The sequence below is a fragment of the Thalassophryne amazonica genome, chromosome 5 (genome assembly GCF_902500255.1).
Source record: "Thalassophryne amazonica chromosome 5, fThaAma1.1, whole genome shotgun sequence".
NCBI classification, from domain to species: Eukaryota; Metazoa; Chordata; class Actinopteri; order Batrachoidiformes; family Batrachoididae; genus Thalassophryne; species Thalassophryne amazonica.
In genome coordinates, this window is record NC_047107.1 from 22,436,474 (window position 1) to 22,458,654 (window position 22,181).

The window sequence follows — 22,181 nt, forward strand, 5'->3', positions numbered from 1 at the left end:
TCGCCCCTGCTTTGGCGTTTGAGCACAAAGACTGGATAACATTTATTTATGCAGAAAACATGACCAGATTTACAGTTAAGAAAGTTTTATTGTGTTTTCACATCATGTGGTCCTCAGAAAGAGAGTTTATGTGCATTTGAGTGGAAAATAGTGTTAGTTGTTGACGCGTCGCGGAGGATCAGCTGTTTTTAACATGCAGATACAGAGCGGTTCAGCTCGGCTCTAAATAAAGGAGGAAAAAAAGCATAAAAATGTCTTTGTAAAGCTCAGTGCAGGTGTGCTGTTGTCACCGCGCTTTAAGAGGTGAGGACGAGTCGTAGCTGCTACAAAAAAAAAAAAAAAAAAAGCGGATGAAAAGCTCACAGCTCGCTTTACTTCGTAAAAAAAAAAAAAATCTGCAGGCCAGTAGGCCATCAGGCCACCGGGCAAATGCCCGGTGTGTAATACTATCAGTCCAGCGGTGATGTCTAGGTACATTTTTCTATTCAACCCTCCTTCAATTCTATAAAGTTTGCCAGTGCTGCATGCTGCAAAACAGCCCCGCACCATGATGTTCCCACCTCCAAATGACTGTTGGTATAGTGTTTTTGGTGTGATGTGCAATTCCATTTGACCTACAAACATGGTGTTTATTATGGCAAAGAGTTCAATTTTGGTCGCATCTGACCAGACTATATTCTCCCAGGATTTCACATGCTTGTCTAAATGTTGTGTAGTAAACTTTAAATGAGCTTCAACATACTTTTTCTTCAGCTATGGTGTCTTGTGTGGTGAGCGTACATACATGCCATGTTAGATGAGTACGTTACTTATTGTTTTCTTTGAAAAAATAGCTCAGTTGGTCTCCACAAGAGGTCCTTGGATCTTGGACAACTCTTTATTATTCTTTTCACCCCTTTGTCAGACATCTTGCAAGGAGCACCTGGTCATGGCTGGTTTGTGGTGAAATGATGTTTTTTCCTCTTCCAGATTATGGGCCCCACAGTGGTCACTGGAACATTCAGAAGTTTAGAAATCCTTCTGTAATCAATGCCATCAGTCTGTTTTTTCAACAATAAGGCTGAGAAGTTCTTGAGAGAGTTCTTTGCTTTTACCATTTACTGTATATACCCTGTACAAAAGCCTGTATGGCACCATCCATTGGTTTTCTATAGAAACCTGGAACAGCCAAAATGACCCCCTTTCGTGGGCACCCTGACACCCCTGGCTGCACTTTTCATGGTGAACACATTAATGCATAAAGAGGTGGAACGCGGGGGCTCCATGTGTGACAAAAAAATCCTGAACATGCCTCCTCCCAAGTCTGAAGCACAAGCTAACAGCTAACCTTGGTTTGGGTGTTTATTAATTCAGATTTTTTTATGGAGTGTGAGGTGGTTGTCATAACGGTTTGCTTTGGTGTTGACAGAAAAAGTTATCCATGGTGTAATTCCTCAGTAATTGTGCATTAAGTGGACCTACCAACAGCTGCTAAAAGTGCTAACACCATTAGTATACAATAATAAATAAGAAGAGAATTTCACTCAGCATGAATATCAGAACAGGGGACATCTTTAGATGATCCGTTAGTATGTTTCACTGCACAAGTAGTATTATTCCAGGTGTTTGTAATAAAATACCCCAAACAGACACAAAAATGAGCTGCTGTGTTCCAGTCGGAGACTATGAGAGGAGGAGTCTATGGACACAGCTGCTGTCACTCCAAGGAACCATGCCCATAATTATACAGAATTTTGTTAATTAGATTGTCCTTAAACTAAGAATTCTTGTAGCAGGCTGTAAACAATGTTTATTTCTGCTCTGAAGTTGAATGTTCAAAATGGGCTTCTATGGGAATGTGCTCTGTTTGGAGCCAACCTTAATTTGACAGTCAAGGAAAATGCATTTCGTGGTTGGGGTCAAAATGTAAGCTTGAGTGTTGTAACTTAGCTTTTACTCATCTGAGTTGTTTCTTGTGTCACACCTTGGTAATGAGATGCCTTTTTATAGGCCATCCATTGGAACTGAAACAGAATAATTTAATTTCACTGATAAGGGGGCAGATTACTTTCTAATTAATTAATTTTAATGTACTTTTAATTAATTTCATTCTATTTTATAGCACTGTGTTATATATTTTAGTATTGTTTATTTATTGTAATTGCTGCACTTTATTGATTATCTCATTTTTAATGTGTACGACACTTTGGTCAACCCCAGGTATTTTACATGTTCTCCATACATAAAGTTTGACTTGAACTGAATTACTGATAGATTTCAGATGGTGTCTTGGCTTTTCATGGCTTTTTGCACCTCCCTTTCTTCATATGTTCAATACTTTTTACTGTCATTTCGCATTATTACACATAACTTAATTTCTATACTTATTTCTTTTAGTTTCTTTGTATGTGTGGATTGCCTCTGAAAATTTTATGTCAATAACACCTTTAAAAAACTATTTACTGAGAAAACTGGTGATGGTTCCGCTGTATGTCCTACAAACAGGAAATGTAATAAAAAAAATGGTAAAAACCATTAAATTTCATACAATTCATTACATAAATACTAAACAGAGAGAAGGTGAATGACTTATTAATGATTTTACTCACCTGAGCTATTATTATTATTAATTAGTATTATTAATAAGTATATGTCATGGACATGAACGAGTGAAGCTCTTCGCATCTCACCATGTCATTTAGTCCTTCAGACTTTTTTTGAGTAAATGCTTCAGGGGAGCATTACATGGCTAAAGCCTTTCAGTTTTCTGGGGGGCTATGCTCCCCACAGACCCCCTACCTTTTTAACATTTTCTTTATTTGCCTCTCACATGCCTGGCAGCTCCTCTCATCCTAACCAGTGTCCTTTAGGTCCTTCAGACTTTTCTCAGTAAAATGGTTCTTGAGACTTAAACCTTAAAGCATGACTTAAAACTTTCAGCTTCTTGGGGAGCTCCAACCCCCCCACCCCCTGACTCCCCGCCTTTTTAAGCATTTTCCTTATTTTGCTTTCAGCTTATGGAAGAGCTCTGCTCCCCATACCCCCCACCTTATTAAGCATTTTTCTTTTTTGCCTTTCAGCTGCCCCCCAAATTACAGCCCTCTTAACCCCCTGTCACTTTAAGCATTTTTTAATTTAGATGTAAATTAATATTCAAAGTTTTCAGCTAGTTGACAGTAGGGCTGTACAAATATGGCCCAAATTATCATATCTGAATATTGTCATGTCAATATGATAGACAATACGAGTATGACTATGATTTGACACAAAGTGCAGCAAAAGTGAAAATTAAATATTCTTAAACAAAACAGTCATAATACCACACTCATTTTGCACTCATCATAAGGTTAGGATACTGTGCCCTCCAAAAGTATTGGAACACTTGGAATTTCACACATTTTAATTTGTTTATGCCATTTTAAATACAAGAGAGACAAAAAATAAAGAATAAAAATTCTACAAATTATCTTCCTCAAACTCAAACCGAAAGCAAATCTCTAAAACGTCATAAAACCTGTAAATAATAATCAGTTTTATTGCCAGTTTTCTTCAGACAAGTCAGGGGATGGAAACATGAACATTTCCAAGTCACTAAATAGGTCTTGGACTTTATTTACATCAATTATGAAGAAATACAAAAGAAATACAAAAAAAAAAACATCAAATCTAGGCTTTCATCTCAAATGTACTTTCTGTCAAATTGTAGCTGAACTTTCAGGACTTCTTTTTAAGAAAATCCTCCTCTACATCACTTCATCAGCTGGATTTTATATTTTTAATTCATTTATATCATGTTGTAGAGATTTTATTTCAGTTTGAGTTAAGGAAGATAATTTTAGAAAAAAAAATGTATTTGAAATGGAATAAACAAATTAAAATGTGTGAAATACCAAGTGTTCCAATACTTTTGAGGGCAACTGAGAAAAACAGGAGCAACATCTCACAACTCATATATAGTGCAGCAGATAAGAGAATATTTAGAGTGGAATTCTGCAAATGGTGATACAAACATCAATTCGGCACAATAATCCATAGACATTAACTCTTTTGAAAAAAACTCAGTGGCCACTTGAATTTTCAATAGGCAGCCAGGTAGGTTCAACTGAAGAATTACACAGGGGTCAAAATTAAAAGGATAGGTTGAAGAGGATTTTCAAATCATTGTATTCTGTTTTATTTACATTTTAACAAAACATCACAACTTCATTGGAACTGGGGTGTAACTTCTGAACATCTCATTCCACCACAAGTGTTCCTTGTATTTCTTCTTCTGTCCAGATGTCACACCCAGTACTAACACTTGTAGCCATCCATCCATCCATGTTTCTTACGCTTATCCTACGTCGGGTCGCGGGGGCAGCAGCTCAAGCAAAGCCGCCCAGACCTCCAGATCCACACACACCCCGAGGCCGTTCCCAAGCCAGCTGAGAGACGTAGTCCCTCCAGCGTGATCTGGGTCTCCCCAGGGCCTCCTCCCGATGGGACATGCCCGGAACACCTCTCCAGCGAGGCGTCCAGGGGGCATCCGGAAAACATGCCTGAGCCACCTCAGCTGGCTCCTTTCGACGTAGAGAAGCAGTGGCTCGACTCCGAGCTCCTCCCTCCACTACTACACTTGTAGTAGTTTTCTCAATTGTCATAAATCACTTCTATCACCTCTATCCAGTGCCTGACTCATCTTGTTCCTGAATTTCATAGAACAGTCCTCCTCCTTCAGCTTGTACCATATGAGCCATGATTCAGTTCTCACACATTCTCTTCTTCACCTCCAAAGTTATCCCACAAACACGTGACGCTGTTTAGCCATGTTCCCCTGTTCTACTGCCTTTCAGTCTCCAGTTTTTTTGAGATAGAATATATTCTGCTTGTGTCCACATATCTCCACTCTTTTGTGTCACCTTGTGCTCACTGCTCTTCTTAAAATGAATATTCACAACAGCCATACATCCTTTTTGCAAACTCTACCATCAACTGTCATCATATTTTCCCAGTACCTCCTCATCACCTCTGTTCCCTTCATGAATGTGCCCAATGAAGTCCACTCTAATCACCACTCATTCATGCTTGGGTACATTCTTTACCACTTACCTAACTAACTACAGAAATCTTCTTTTTTCCTTCATCTCACATCCTACCTCTGGGGCATATGCACTGATGACATTCACCATTGCTCCTTTAGTTTCCATCTTCACACTCATTACCCTGCCAGAAACTCACTTAAGCTCCAACACTCTCTTACTGTACTCTTCAGTTACTGACCTCAGCACCATTTCTCTTCAACCTATATTTTGTGTTGTTAGAAGGAAAGGTGATGTAATACAGTGGTAAATGTACCACTGTCCCAACTTTTTTGAAAGTTACAGGCATCCATTTCAAAATGAGCAAATATTTGTACAAAAACAATAACGTTTATCAGTTTGAACATTAAATATCTTGTCTTTGTGGTGTATTCAATTGAATATATTTGCACAGTATTTAGAATAACAGGGCAGCAGGGTGTCTTAGTGGATAGCACTGTTGCCTTACGGCAACAATGTCCCAGGTTTGCTCCTGGCCAGGTCCATTCTGTGTGGAGTTTGTATGTTCTCCACATGTTGCATTGGGCTCCCTTCTGGGTTCCTTCCACTTCTGAAGACATGCCAGTTAGATGAATTGGTGACTCAAAATTGACCGTAGGTGCAAGTGTGATTGTGTTTGTTTGTCTAGTTGTGTTGGACCTGTTGGCCTGTTCAGGATGTGCCTTCTGCCCAATGACTGCTGGGATAGGATTCAACACTCCCCTCCCCCGTGACCCTAATTGGAGTAAGCTGTTTTAGGAAATGGATGGATTTTTTTAATTTAGAAAATGAAATACAATACCAACATGATTAATTAAAGTATTTGCTGTCAGGTCTAAGGTGACTCGTTTCCATCGTGCACTGTCGTTTTCGAAAACTGTCGACTGAGAAAGATTTACCATACAGTACCTTACTGTTTGTATTTCTTAATGATTGATGGAAATGAAGCCCAAGACATACTCCGTGACTTGGGAATATTCATGTATCCATATACATATAAACTGGCTGTAAAAGGGATAATTTTTAATAAAAAAAATTATTTTTAGTTTGTCCAGTTACTTCCGGACTATGAAAATGTAGCAAATATTTAGAAAAATGGGTGTAATTCCTAAACGGTTAATTCAGTTGAATGCCTCAAATTAAAGCTGAGTGTTATACTACAAACACATCTTGTTTCATTTAAACTTCATGCTTGTCATGCTCAGAGGCCAAAATGCAAAATTTGTGTTTCACTATCCAAATTATTTTTGGCCTGACTGTAAAAAATGCTGTCAACTTGGATCAAACATAATACCTAGCTAAGTTACTGTGTTTGAAAAACAAACACTGTTTCAGCTATCTGCTAATTCATGTTCAAATAATCAAATAATATGTATTTCCAAATCCATAACATAAGGACATTTCTGTATTTTTCATACAATAAGTAATAGATTTTCATTTTTTATTTATTTATTTATTTTTTACTTGTTTGGCTGGTTCTGTGACTTATATTTTGAAGTGACGTATGTGTCAGAAATATAATACTACATTGTCAGCTACAGCCACAATACGGTACTGTCTACATATGTCACAACTGAAAGCTGCTGTGAACTAAATGAGGTACTGGCTGATCCTCAATCCAGAGCAGAAGGTGGCAATAATGCACCATTAAGTTGGATGATAAGTTCCATAAAACAAGAAAATCTGAATGAGGAGCATGTGCTTTGTCTCAGAGAATGAGCAAAATCAATAAATCATGCTCTCAAAGTGAAAGACCATGCCCTTGAATAAAGATAGGGAATATCCTTCCTTTTGCCTGGCACTTGACTTTTTTGCACTTTGTGGGACAGCCAGAACTGCAAAGGAGGAGGACAGCATTATCCTTTAAAATATATATTTAATCATTTTAAGGAGTTTATTTACATTTAGTTAGGAAAATGTGCATATCTTTAGCGCCTCATTGGTATTTCATCTGTTTGGTGCTTTTTGCAGCAGATGCATCTTTTACTCTGGTGCAATATGCAATATATAATTCAGAAAATACATTAGTTTCATTTTAAAATGCATGTGCCCCCGGCTTAGTGGTTAACACTATTGCCTGGCAGCAAAGTGGTTCTGGGATTGCTTCTGGCCTGGTCCTTTCTGTCATTTGCATTTTCTGCCCATGTTAAGCATAGGTACCTTCTGGATGCTCTGGCGTCCTCCTACTTCCAACGGCATACAGGTTAGGTGAATTGGAAGCTTTAAATTGACTGTGAATGTATCTGTCTGTCAATACGTGGCCCTATGATAAACTGGTATCCTGTCCAGTGTGTACCCCAACTCTCGCCCTATGACTGCTGGGATAGACTCCATGACCCTGTGACCCTTAATTGGAATAAGCAGGTATAGAAAATGGATGGATGGATGTTCATCCCATGTTTGCCTTGTAATAAACTGTTTTTTTGCTTGTCCAGTCAAAGTAATGTAATCTCATGATCAATTCATTTCATTTACAGAATAAATCAAATAAAAAAGACAGGCTTACACATGAACAGGTAAACAGATCACTTTTGGAAATGGTGTTGTTGTTGATATGATATTTTGTCATCCTACAGTCCAAACTGAATGTTAATTTTAAATGTTTTCTTTATATTCACAGGAAATAGTAACTTGTCTGCCCTGTTAAATTTGTGCATCTATTAGATAATTTGTTTAGATTGCTCGTAGATACAACACATAAATTCAAACAAGGAAAATTTACAGGTCTTTTCCAGATATACTTAATCATGTGATATATTACATAGTACACAGTGATCGTAAGGTTTGAAAGTATTTATCCTCAGATTATGGAACCCCTTCCTAATGAAAGGAAACAATGAAATTTTATTTCATGGTGAGAATTACCTTTAGTTCTTCTTTGTGCACATAAAATGTGATGATACCAATTTCTTAAAGTGCGAAAGCAGTGACGAGCATGGTGGCTGTGATGGGGAGCTTTAAGTTTGATGGCTGCAGCTTCACACAGAGCAATAATAAATTTGGGACTACAGGGGTCTGATACTGTCTGCGCTCAGTATAATTAAGCGGTGCATTAGAAAGAAGGCTGGAATAAAACATGAGTATGCAAATGCAGCCTGGAGCTGATGTTCTAGTGATTATTACAATGCAGATAAAGCATTTCTCACAACTGCCGGTGTCTACTGAAGCCTCGAAAAACATCTGGACCTTTTAATTGAAAAATGGTGTGATGTTTCGCTGCACTGCTTTGTGCTAAGTGAAGTCACCAATTAAGACGAAAATGTAATTGATAAGAATTGCATTGCTTCATTATTTGGTGTTCTAGTCAAGAAAATTGATTTATCAATTATTTACAGGTCACGGCGCACAGGCCATGCATTTCTTCTCACTAGAGCTCAGCATATCTCAGGCGGAACTTCTCCTCCAATCAATTACAGCATATTATCTTTGAGACCAATGACATTCAAATACTATTTTTTTTTCATCTTACTATATTTCCAGGTAAAATTGCAATGTACAGTTTAGTTATTGATTTCATACCATATATGTTTACACATTTGGTTGTGTTCATTAGGGCTCCTTCACACATAGAGCAAATTTGGTCAAACTGCGCATGAAATGCGCATGAAACAGGAATAGTATGCAAAACGTGTAAAATCGTAGCTGCTTCCAACGCCTCATACACTTGTGCACACCAGCGGCTGAAAGACAAAGAGTGCGCTGTGAGAGCCCATCCAACCCTATTGCGGCAGGTGTCAGCCAAATTCCAGCTGACACACACGAACATGTAAGACCACTTGTTTGGCTCTTCGAAAATTTGTGGCCATTCACACTATTAACACAAAAACAGTCAGCAGACAATCACTGTCGAGCTAGATGGAAATTTGTCAAAGTGGCCCACAACTGTGGAGTTACAAAAAGCCACACACACATGGTGCATGTGTCTCGCACGTGTGCGTGTGTGTCACCCCCAACACTTCTGGTGTGCCGGGGGGCACACTTGCATAAAATGCTTATATGTATGTACAGATCTGATCACATGGGGCTGGACAGCGAGGTTTGATCACACACAGCACGGTGCCTGTCAGCTGATCATAGCACACTGGATGACAGCTCAGTGCACACATTACATACACAGAAACCACAGCCAGGACAGTTATATAAATAATTACGACAATACCTACATACACAATTACATAACAAATAACGAAAATGAATGACCACATTACAGAGTGACACATTGGTCTGGGCACTGAACGTACGGTGGGAGCGTGTCCACTCTCAGCCACGGCTGTAAAGATCTCTGCTCCTAGACGTCCCAGGTGGAGGACACGTTCCGCATTTGGAAGGACAAGAACTTACAACATTCCTCTGTGAGGAGTGCGTGTGTGTCTCTGCCTGCTGTCCTCACGTGGAAATATATAAAACATCTTTTGCCTTTGCCGTGCACTGCAGCGGCCAGACACAGCATACCTTGTCCATCCATGTCTTTGTTGATTCCAGGCATTTTTCCACACTGATTACTAGCCAGTGATGGTAGCGCAGTGGTAAAGTTTCCGTCTGGTAATCAGAGCTTACAGGTTTGAATCCCATGAGTGACATTTTTTTTTAAACCAGGGTTATTTAACAGCAGGTTTTGTATGGTTTCCCCTTTTATGTATTATTTATATCAACCCAGTGATATTCACTAATTATACAGCTGGTTTTTATTTTATTGTTCTCCACATCAGCGGCGTGATGTAGTGCAGCTACTCCCCTCAGGCAAGGTCCTGTTAACCCCAAAACATTAATCAGCTGCAAATCTTGAATTATCTGCAAAACATTAATTGAAAAATCTGAATACTGAAAAAATGTCTCCCAAAATGTGAACGCATGTCTTGCAAACATAAGTCTCAAAACATGACTTCTTCACGATTTGGTGCATGTGCTTGGCTGAGGAGCCAATGGTGCGAAGTACTATCTGTGAGATTATGACTGCACACCTCTCACCTTCATTACACCACTGGGCTTCATGCCACCCCTTGACTCTTATGCGTGGTGGGTGGGTGAACAGTCCAACGCTTGTGAATTCTGCTTCATGATGATAGGAAGAGTCGACAATGAACGATCGAAAAGTGACATTGCTTTGAAAGCTTGGCCACCAGTTATCCCTGTGGTAAACTTTTCTGACACCTCCTGCTTAAAACCCAAAAAGTCAGATGGATCGTGAGGTCCCCGCTTCACGGTCTGTATTCATACTGAAAATCAAGATCAAGCGAGCTTTTGCCCTTCTGTTCTGCGGGAGGTTTCTGTCCTCCCTGATACCTGTGGTGCCGTTTGACAGGTGCACCGCCCCAGTCCAACTCCACACCTGTCACTGTCCCCAAGTGGGTCACGCCAAGTGGGACCAGGCGCTTGAAGCCAGAAGTGAGAGCCTGCTCAGGGCTCGCCTTGCCAACACCCTCATACCCCCCCAAAAAACAGGCTTTGCGATCAAGATTTGCTGAAGTAATTGATCCGTAAACTACTTAAACTGACAGAAAAGATACATCATGAATGATATTCACATTTTGCAATTACTTTTTACGTTTTGTGGGATATTTTATTTATGGTTGGAATAAAACTATTAACGGTTCGAGGATATTTACATTTGGTGTAAATTGTCATTAATGGTTTGCAGATAATTCACAATTTGCAGCAGATTCACATTTTGGAGGTCAATCTTCGCCCAGTACATATCCCAGTTTCTGAAACAGCAAGATCTTTCTGGATCTGCACCAAAACTTAATCATGTCTAACTTGGCTTAAGATCAGCCCTCCATCAATCTTTACTACAGAGAGTTCATGTCTTTTCCTGTTAACATAAAAACATGAATGACAACACATGGAACAAATAAATATATTGCATATGGCCCTTTCTGTTGATGGATATCTATCTATCTATCTATCTATCTATCTATCTATCTATCTATCTATCTATCTATCTATCTATCTATCTATCTATCTATCTATCTATCTATAAGTCAAGGAACTGCAGCATTTTTTTTCTTCAGGGTGGTCTTCATCTGCATACCGCTTGTAGTGGGGTTAGTATTTAAAAATAGAATAAACAAATTCTCAGGGCTGCCAGTCTACCCCTCAGCTTCATGGCAGGGAAATCCCTGGGTCGCAGAATTTCTGTGGTGTTTGTGAGAACCTTTGGCCTGTGACCTTCACTTAAAGGTCAAAGTGACAGAGGTTTTAACCTGAGACAACTTTCCTGTAAGTTTGGTGACCCTAGGCCAATTGTGCGAAGAAGAAAATCTGAAAATTTGGCCTATGGGCTTGGCCTTGAAGTCAATGCCATTTATTTTCAAATTTGACTGAGTTCTTGACCTGATACAACTTTCCTGTAAGTTTGGTGACCCTAGACCTCATCATTGCAGAGCAATCATGCTAACAAGCCAAATTGTTGATGACACCCCCGACCCACCATGACAATTACCTCTTCAGCCTGTTGTCGGTTATTCCGGAATAGAATCACTTTTTTAAATAACTTTACCTCTGGTGTGACCTATATGCTAAAAAATTATGCATTTGTTTGTTAATAACAATATTTTTAAATATTTGTGTCAGCTTTGCAGGATTCAAGTACAAAAAACCTCAAGAATAAAAGAAAAAATAATAACAATAAAAAGTGCACTACAACCGTATACAAAAATCCCAAATTATATAGCTGATAATACAAAAAAAAAGTGTGACTAATACTCACAAAAATATGGTAGTCTGCATTACTACACATTTAATTTTATTCCAAACCACTCATAGCTTCAAATTGTGGACTTCTTGTGAGGCTCTTCCGCATTCAGCACCATGGATAAATAGATACCAATAAGAGGTTTTTCAGATACATGTATCTTACATAAACAATAAGGTAGGTAGTCAAGAATACAACATATAGTACACTGCTGTGCTGGTAGTAAACGAGTACCTGCTTTAATACCACTCTACTCCTATGCATCTGGAAGTATTCACAGCCCTTCATTTGTTCACATTTTGTTATTTTACAGCCTTATTCCACAATTGAGTAAATTCATTTTTCCCTCAAAATTCTACTCACACACACCCCATAATGACAAAATAAAAAAGTTTTTTTTTTAAATATTTGCAAATTATTAAAAATAAAAAACCTAAGCAGTCACACGTACGTAAGTATTCACAGCTTTTGCTCACTAATTTGTTGCTGCCCCTTTGGCAGCAGTTACAGCCTCAAGTCTTCTGGAATATGATGCACAAGCTTGGTGCATTTATCTTTGGGCAGTTTTGCCCATTCCTCTTTGAGCACCTCTGAAGCTCCATCAAACTGATGGGGAGAGTCGTACAGGGCATTTCCATCTCTCCAGAGATGTTCCATCGGATTTAGGTCTGGGCTGTTTCCTGGGCCACTCAAGGACATTCACAGAGTTGTCCTGATGTCACTCCTTTGATATCTTGGCTGTGTTCTTACATTCACTGTCCTGCTGAAAGATAGACAAGATCGAAGTCAAGATCGCTCTGGGCCAGATAATCCACATGTGCTTTGTGGATCTGGAGAAGGTGTTTGACCATGTCCCTCGGGGCACCCTGTGGGGGTGCTCCAGGAGTACGGGTTCCAGGGTTCTTTGTTAAGGGCTATCCAGTCCCTGTACGACCGCAGCAGGAGCTTGATTCGCATTGGCGGTAGTAAGTCAAACCTGTTTCCAGTGCACGCTGGCCTCCGCCAGGGCTGCCCTTTGTCACCGGTTCTGTTCATTACCTTTATGGACAGAATTTTGTAGGCGCAGCCAGGGTGTAGAGGGGGTCCGGTTTGGGAACCACAGAATCTCATCTCTGCTGTTTGCAGACGATGTGGTTCTGTTAGATTAACTATCTCGGGGACTTGTTCACGAGCGAGGGACGGATGGAGCGTGAGATCAACAGACGGATCGGTGCAGTGTCTGCAGTGATGCAGTCGCTGTATTGGACTGCCGTGGTGAAGAGAGAGCTGTGCAGGGGGGCAAAGCTCTCGATTTACCAATCGATCTACGTTCCGACCCTGACCTATGGTCATGAGATTTGCCTCATGACCGAAAGAACGAGATTGCGGGGTACAAGCAGCCGAAATGAGTTTCCTCTGCAGGGTGGGTGGGCGCTCCCTTAGAGATAGGGTGAGGAGCTCGGTCACTCGGGAAGCTCGGAGTCGAGCCGCTGCTCCTCCATGTGAAAGGAGCCAGCTGAGGTGGCTCAGGCATCTTTTCCAGATGACCCCTGGATGCCTCGCTGGAGAGATGTTCCGGGCACGTCCCATTGGGAAGAGGCCCCGGGGAATACCCAGGACACGCTGGAGGGACTACGTCTCTCGGCTGGCTTGGGAATGCCTCGGGGTTCCCCCAGAGGAGCTGGGGGCGGTGTGTGTGTGGATCGGGAGGTCTGGGTGGCTTTGCTTGAACTGCTGCCCCCGCGACCCGACTACAGATAAAGCAGAAGAAAATGGATGGATGGATAGATGGTCTGAAAGTGCTTCAGATGCCTTTTGGCAAACTCCAGGGCGCTGTCATGTGACTTTTACTAAGGAGTGGCTTCTGTCTGGCCACTCTACCATACAGACCTGATTGATGAATTGCTGCAGAAATGGTTGTCCTTCTGGAAGGTTCTCCACTCTCCAGAGAGGAATGCTGGAGTTCTAACAGAGTGACCATTGGGTTTTTGGTCACCTCCCTGACTAAGGTCCTTCTCCCCCATCGCTCAGTTTAGATGGGCAGCCAGCTCTTGGAAGAGTGCTGTTGGATCTGAACACCTTCCATTTATGGATTATGGAGGCCACTGTGCTCATTGAGACTTTAAAAGCAGCAAAAATATTTCTGTACCCTTCCCCAGATTTGTGCCTCATGACAGTCGTGTCTTGGAGTTCTATAGACAATTCCTTTGACATCATGTTTAGTTTATGCTCTGACATGCACTGTCAACTGTGGAACCTTCTATGTAGACAGGTGTGTGCCTTTTCAAATCATGTCCAATCAACTGAATTTCCCCAGGTGGACTCCAATTAAACTGTAGAAACATCTCAAGGATGATCAATGGAAACAGGATGGACCTGAGCCCAATTTTTGAGCTTCATGGCAAATGCTGTGAATACTTAAGTACGGGTGATTTCTCAGGGGTTTATTATTATTATTATTCAATAATTTGCAATCGTAAAATCGTAAAAAAAAAAAAAAATCAGATTGTCATTATGGGGTATTGTGTATAGAATTTGTAACATAACAAATGTGGAAAATGTGAATGGCTGTGAATACTTTCCAGATGCACTGTGCGTACATTATATTTTGTGCTTTGAAGCTTTTTTCTGAAATATGTGTCATTCTGCACAAATCCATAGATCAATCATTTGTGAAAATAAGAAGAATTATGTGTGAAAAATATTATATATAAGTGTGACAGGTATAGAGAAACACTGACAGCACGTACTATAGTGCAAGGACCTAAAAACCAATGTGTTGAAAATAGTAACAATAATAATAATATTAGTTATAATAATAATATAATAACTTTGTCCTCAATAGGTATTTCAGTTTAACTGTGAGCACTACAAATACTGCTCCACTTCATTATTAGTGTGATGAAAATCTGGGTGAACATTCCTTCATCTTCACTGTTGAAAGTCTCCGATTACTGGGCCATGGTCAGAGGCTGTTTGTCTGCCAATATGGCACTGGCCTGAGTGATGGGCATGTGGCGGTGTCACTAATGATCAGACCATAATGATCTGCTGACAGGGGAGGAGAGCAATAGATTGTCATTGGGGGTTGAGTAAAAGAGGCTGCTAATGATCTGCTTGCAAACACTGCCGGAGCACCTCCTATATCACTCCATCTCCTACTATACTTATCAAGTTCCTCTCCAATGGAGGGAGCCACCGTGTTGTGTCTCAATGCCATTTCACAACGCACTGTAAACATCTGTCACCTCCGTATCTATATTTCATGCTATTACCTTTTAGGCCTTGGGCTGCATGCTGTAAGCCTCGCTTTTGTTTTCTCCTAAAAAAGTTTTTAATTCACCAGTTATAATGAAATAAATTTATCGTTCAGCCTGGGGTGATGCAGAGATGGTGATGCTGCATCACATTAAAACTTGTAGGAGTTTCCCTTCAGTGAAATCTTTGAAAGTTTTTCACCTGGAGGAGCTGCCCTTGGCACTTTTCTCTATTGGCATCACAGCCTCTTTTTATGTGAGTTCAAACAGCAAAAAATATTTCTGAAACTTTCTTATTTCATCTTTATTTCCTCATAAACAATTTTACACGTGGAGAAGAAATTACACACATCACCCATAAATATTTATTCAGTCGTCGCAGTGAGCAATGGCTGTGAACTTAGGTGTAATTTGGTTTCAGTCTATCAAGATTAATTTTGTTGGGAACATGATGGATGCAATGCAGGGCAACGCTCCGATGCATCAGTGTCATTCCACGTGACATTTTTCACAGGAGTTGAGCGCTTCTAAGATTAAGTGCAGTATTAGTCAATGTTTTTGGGATAAGACTTCACACTAATTTAGTGAAGAGCAACAACCTGCAGAGGAGGCTCCATTAGCAATCACAATGAACTACAGCTCTGCTGGGAAAATCTGATTAACGCCACTTGCTGGAATTGTGAACTCGCTCATTGGGGCGATAATTCCACTTTTGCTGGAATACCAGCTCATAAAGTACCTTTTTTCCATGGCAAATTCTGTTTGTACTGAAGTGTTATCATATTTCATGAGTCCCCAGAAGGGGACAGTGGAAAGTTGCTGACACTGAATTTATAGATATGTCAAATGGACAAAAATCTGAAATACATCTCAAACACAAAGCTGGAGAAATATCTGTTTATTTATTCAGATAAAAGAAAAAAGCAATGCAATGTACAAGATGTTCAGAGCGTACCTCAGGCAGTGGTGTGTCCAGACTTATTTTATTGTGGTGGGCCTGATTTATGCAGTGGTTATAAGCAGGAACATGATAACCTCAAAAATTGCACTATCATGAACTATGCCTGTTTATTTCCTTTTATGACTTCTTTTTGATGTCATCATGACACTTGTACACCTCAATCACAAAATTTTTCTGATCAATATAGACCATCTTTCTAGCCCTGCTGGTTCCAAAGAAATAACACAAAATGTTTTTCATACCATGCCTTTGTTAACCTTGACCTTTGCCTGATGGTCTCTAAAAGTGAATCTTCTCAAGATAGCTGTACAATATTTCCACCAATTTTAGTGAAAATCTGTCAAGAGTTATCTTGAACAGATTAAGTTATCTTATCTTATCTGGAGGAGGACTGTCGATCGGCCTCGAAGAGATTCTGGCAAACCGTCCGGCGCCTCAGGAGGTGGAAGCAGCTCTCCACCAGCACTGTTTACGGTGCGGGTGGAGAGCTGTTGACCCTGACTGGGGATGTCGTCGGGCGGTGGAAGGAATACTTCGAGGATCTCCTCAATCCCATTGTCACGTCTTCCGAAGAGGAAGCAGAGACTGGGGAATCAGAGGCGGACTCATCCATTACCCGGGCCGAAGTCACCAAGGTGGTTAGAAAGCTCCTCAGTGGCAAGGCTCCTGGGGTGGATGAAATCCGTCCTGAGTGCCTTAAGTCTCTGGATGTTGTGGGACTGTCTTGGCTGACACGCACCTGCAACATCACGTGGCGATCGGGGACAGTGCCTCTGGACTGGCAGACTGGGGTGGTGGTCCCTCTGTTTAAGAAGGGAGACCGGAGGGTGTGTCCCAACTATAGGGGGATCACACTCCTCAGCCTCCCTGGTAAGGTCTATTCCAGAGTACTGTAGAGGAGAATTCAACCGATGGTCGAACCTCGGATTCAGGAGGAGCAATGTGGTTTTCGTCATGGTCGCGGCACACTGGACCAGCTCTACACGCTCCATCGGGTGTTCGAGGGTTCATGGGAGTTCGCCCAACCAGTCCACATGTGTTTTGTGGATCTGGAGAAGGCATTCGACCATGTCCCTCGGGGCACCCTGTGGGGGGTGCTCCGGGAGTACGGGGTCCGGGGTCCTTTGCTAATGGCTATCCGGTCCCTGTACGACCGCAGCAGGAGCTTGGTTCGCATTGCCAGTAGTAAGTCAAACCTGTTTCCAGTGCACGTTGGCCTCCGCGAGGGCTGCCCTTTGTCACCGGTTCTGTTCATTATTTTTATGGACAGAATTTCTAGGCACAGCCAGGGTGTAAAGGGGGTCTGGTTTGGGAACCACAGAATCTCATCTCTTCTGTTTGCGGACGATGTGGTTCTGTTGGCTTCATCAAATCAGGACCTTCAGCGTGCACTGGGGCGGTTTGCAGCTGAGTGTGAAGCGTCCGGAATGAAAATCAGCAAATCCGAGGCCATGGTTCTCGACCGGAAAAAGGTGCTTGCCCTCTTCAGGTCGATGGAGTGTCCTTGCCTCAAGTGGGGGAGTTTAAGTATCTCGGGGTCTTGTTCACGAGTGAGGGATGGATGGAGCGTGAGATCGATAGACGGATCAGTGCAGCATCTGCAGTGATGCGGTCACTGTATCGGACTGTCGTGGTGAAGAGAGAGCTGAGCAGGGGGGCAAAGCTCTCGATTTACCGATCGATCTACGTTCCGATCCTCACCTATGGTCATGAGATTTGGCTCATGACCGAAAGAACGATATCGCGAGTACAAGCGGCCGAGATGAGTTTCCTCCACAGGGGAAGACCCAGGACACGCTGGAGGGACTACATCTCTCGGCTGGCTTGGGAACGTCTTGGGGTTCCCCCGGAGGAGCTGGGGGAGGTGTGTGTGGATCGGGAGGTCTGTGCGGCTTTGCTTGAGCTGCTGCCCCACGACCCGACTCCGGATAAAGCGGAAGAAAATGGATGGATGGATGGATGGAGATTAAGTTATCTTGTTCACAGACACACAGACAGATAGACACAGGACTGATTCCAATACCCTCCTTTGCTGTGGTTCAGGGTAAAAAAAAGAAAAAAAAAAAACACCACTTGAATCCTGCAAGAACATTAAGACCCAGGTGTGAAAGATTTAAAGAGAAAAATAGCATGTGAAGTGCAACAATAAAGGTTTTTTGACAGGAAAGAAAAGAAAATTAGGATTTCATCAAATACATGTCAATAAGAAACAAACAAAGATAAATCATCCTCTTCACTATTTTCCAGCAGCCAAACTTAAAAAGAAAGAAAAAAAAAAAAAAATATATATATATATATATAATATATATATATATATATATAGTTGTTTTCTTGTTGAAAAATTCAGTTTAGGCAAAGAGTAATGTGGATTTATTCAATTCTAAGTTTCACAGAATTAAACAGAAGTAAACATGATTTGCTAAAAAGATATTACTTCAACACAGTCCTGCAGTTCTTTGGAATCTTCCTCAATGTTATTCATTTACAATTACAAAAAATTAACATCAAAGAGTAGATGTGGTGTAAGTGGTCACATTTATCTACTTTTCAAGCCTAATTATGCCCCATGTTGCTTTAAACAACACAAATAATTTATATGTTAAAACAAATAATAGAATTTATATGTATTAAAGATGACTTGCATTGTGTTAAAGAATACACACAGTTAAAATAGTGAATAAATAAATGACAAAAAAAGCATCTTCAGAGGAGCCTCTTCAGCCACAGACTGCTCCTTCCCAAGTGCAGGACCAACAGACTGAATAACTCCTTTGTCTCTCAGGCCGTCAGACTGTACAACTCCTCTCTCCGGGTCTAGGAGGAGTAACAGGAAGACAGAAAAGAGGAGTAGTCGCCAGTAAACCAGTATTGATCTGTATGTCTGGTATTTCTATTTATGTATTTCTATTTATATTTGCAAACTGTTTTTCTTTTTACTTCCAGTTTTGATACTGTGTGCATCTTACCCTGTGTGCTGCTATACAATGTTGCTGGAACCTCAATTTCCCTGGGGGGGGGGGGGTCTTCTCAATGGATCAATAAAGTTCTATCTAATCGAATCTAATCTAAAAAACTTTGACAAGTTCAAGTTCAAACATGTCCCATTCTTTATGTTTATCTGGAGTTGTGTTAGGAAAGACATCTAGTGCAAAATCAACATGAATCTAGTATGGATTGCTGTGGAAACCCTAAGCAAAAATGGGAGGAAACATCTGATAACATTGGTCAAATTATAAAATTTAGAAAACACAGTCACAGATTCATACAACTCCACAGTAAGGATTTTGCAGCCAAAGTAGATTAATCTGGCTCTCCATCTTTGTCACTCAAGGTTCCCCAGTATCTTTGTTGCACATTGTTTTTGTTTTAAACCATCAGGAAACTTGATAAATTGCATAATTTACAATTATACAGATTAAAGAGTAGTGCATGAATTATTCTGCAATGTTATTTCAGATTTAGGTTATTGTCTATAAAATCTCATACATTGACATGTATTTTTCTGGTTGTAATTGGCCAACAAGGACTTAAGGACAACCCTCACGACCATAATACCCCTCTTTTGACCTTTGGCCTCTGGAGGAGAAAACACATAACTTAGCAAAATAAGTTCAGTAAAGTACAACAATCATACTGTGAAGATAACTATGGCAGACAAGTGGGATTTTTTTTCTTCTAATGGAAATTAAAGGTTAAAAAACAGGATGGCAAAACTTTGGTAATGATTGTCATTTTCAATATAGTGAACACTTACAACCCACTTTGTGTTTAAATGTATTAGCAATGTAGTATTGACCTTTTCACTGCCAAATATCTCTTCATTATTCCTTTATTCAGGGAAGATTCTCTATTGAGATCAGATGTTCTGAATATATAACACTGACAGGCTGCTGTCAGCATTGATTTCCATTTCTTCCGAAATATGGTGTTGAAATCCTCTCCAGGCAGATAAGTATCTTTACACATGACTGCCAGATTTGATTGCCTTCTGCAAAGGGGCCTGTGGAGGAGTCACTCTCAATGCATGCCACACTACATTGTATTCTTCTTCTGTTATGCCAGACTACGTCCCTCACAGAGCACTCATCTAAATAAGAATATTTCTTCTATGCGTCGCGGTCCCCTGAAGGATTGGGATGTAGCAGCGCTGAGCTGTTGGAACGGAACATGTGACCTTACCAAACTGCATGTGTCTGCATGTATTGCTGTAACATGTGGCTTTTAATGTGCAGCACAGTTAGATCGGCTCTTTTAGCTATTTGCTGCGGTTGCGTGCAAACAGTAGAAAAACATCCCTATCTGTCAGTACAGTGGAATTATGCCCAATGCAATAATTTTATAACTGAAAGGTGCAATGTTGTGTTAGCTATTGTGAATTCATGAGTGTAGGAACAAATTCACAAGTGGAGGGAGGAGGAGGCCAAGTTTCCTTGGCCCATCATAGTGTAAAAATATTTTTTATTAGTATTAATATTGTACATACAATAAAAAACTGAAACATTTGACTTTTGGCTGGTGGGTGTTTTGTAAAAGTAAATGCAGTAAAAGTGGCTACTGAGCATTAATATTAGGATAATATTACTAAAAACATCATATCACTTACACTGTGAGGGAACTCCAGCACTGTGGCTTAGTGGTTAGCACTGTTGCCTCACAGCAAGAAGGTCATGGGTTTGATTCCCACCTGTGGCCTTTCTATGTAGAGTTTGCGTGTTCTCCCTGTGTTTGCGTGGGTTTCCTCCATGTGCTCTGGTTTCCTCCCACATCCAAAGACATGCAGGTTAAGTGAATTGGAAACTTTATAACTGTCCAGGTCCGCCTTGCAAAAGAGGTCTCCATCACAATGGGACTAACCTGGTTAAAATAAATTAAAACGCTACATTTGCATGGTAAAACATATTTTGTGCACATCTCCTCAATGTGTTGCACTGTTTTGAACAATGAAAACTGGCGTTTGTCAGGGTGTTTTGGGGCTCCTACATTGTTCAATGCTTGCATGGACTGAGTGTTGGTAGGGTTGCGGAAACCAGTGTCTTGGGTACTTTTGTTGGCGAGGAAAGGTTTAGCCACCTTGACATTGCAGACGATGCTGTGATCTTTGCTGAATCAATGGACACTGCTTGCAACAATTGAGAAGCTGAGTGACAAATCAGAGTGTCTGGGTTCGAGATTGTCCTGTAGCATGACTAAGATTCAGGCTTTTAATGACTTCCTAAGCTCGGCCATCAGAAGTGCATCTGTATGTGGGGAAAGCGTTGAAGTTGTAGAGACATTCGATTATCTCAGTGGCATGCATGTCTCTGGGTCCTTTGAGATTGAGAGGTGTGTAGAAAGAGCTTGTGGAGTCATGAGGTCACTAGACTCAGGAGTTTGGCAATGACAATATCTGTGTAGGTGAATGAAGGTCCAAGTCTTTCGGGTCCTGGTGCTGCCTGTCTTGCTGTATGGTTGTGAGACTTAGTCCATGAGCCAGTCATCAATTTTGACCTAATCGGTACCACTGAAGGTGACTAAACGACACTTAGAATCCAGCCTCAGTGTATCATAGCCTACACAAAAATGTATGATAGCAATCCCAGAGTGGTAGCTGTAGCCAGGTTGGGGTTAATGAAAAATTACATAGAGGTCAAAATTTTAAAATGCTCCGATCACATTGAAAACTATATCATATTATTTGTCTGATCATAACAATTCCAAAAAAGTATAGTTTGTACTATCTATGATGGAATGTTCTGGTGTTATGGGGAAAAACAGCAAAAATGGTGACAAAGGTCAATTTCAGTTTGTACAGGGGTCAAAAGTTAAAGTTGCTAAAATTGAGTAAAAAAAATATATGCAAATTTAAAGTTAATAGGGTTCTAATAAGGAATAGTTTGCACCATCTGTCATGCTTAGTTATCATGTTACAGGGTAACATATGTCACCTGTCATAGAATCCAATAGATGTTAAACTTGTTTAACCTTTACCTTGGAGACCAAACATTCAACACAGTCAAAACTATTCCATTTATTAATCCTTTTATTTCAACCAATAATTTGCATCATTCTGTACTGAAATTGGACCAACTTTAACTTTTGACCCCTGTACAAACTGAAACTGACCTTTGTCACAATTTTTGCTGTTTTTACCCCATAACTCCAAAACATTCCGTCACAGATAGTCCAAACTATACCTTTTTGGAATCGTTATGATCACACAAGTAATGTGATATAGTTTTCAACATGGTTAGGCATTTTTAAAGTTTGACCTCTGT

At 40.6% G+C, this 22,181-nt stretch overlaps 1 long non-coding RNA gene across 1 annotated transcript; it reads right to left on the reverse strand.

Annotated features, from left to right (window-relative positions):
- Positions 1-1,676: 1,676 nt before the first annotated feature.
- On the reverse strand, positions 1,677-21,913 carry LOC117509749. The gene is made up of 3 exons (XR_004560497.1): positions 21,904-21,913; positions 21,285-21,288; positions 1,677-1,765 (listed from the first exon to the last, which is right to left on the reverse strand). It is a non-coding gene; the product is annotated as an uncharacterized LOC117509749 (long non-coding RNA).
- Positions 21,914-22,181: the final 268 nt, after the last annotated feature.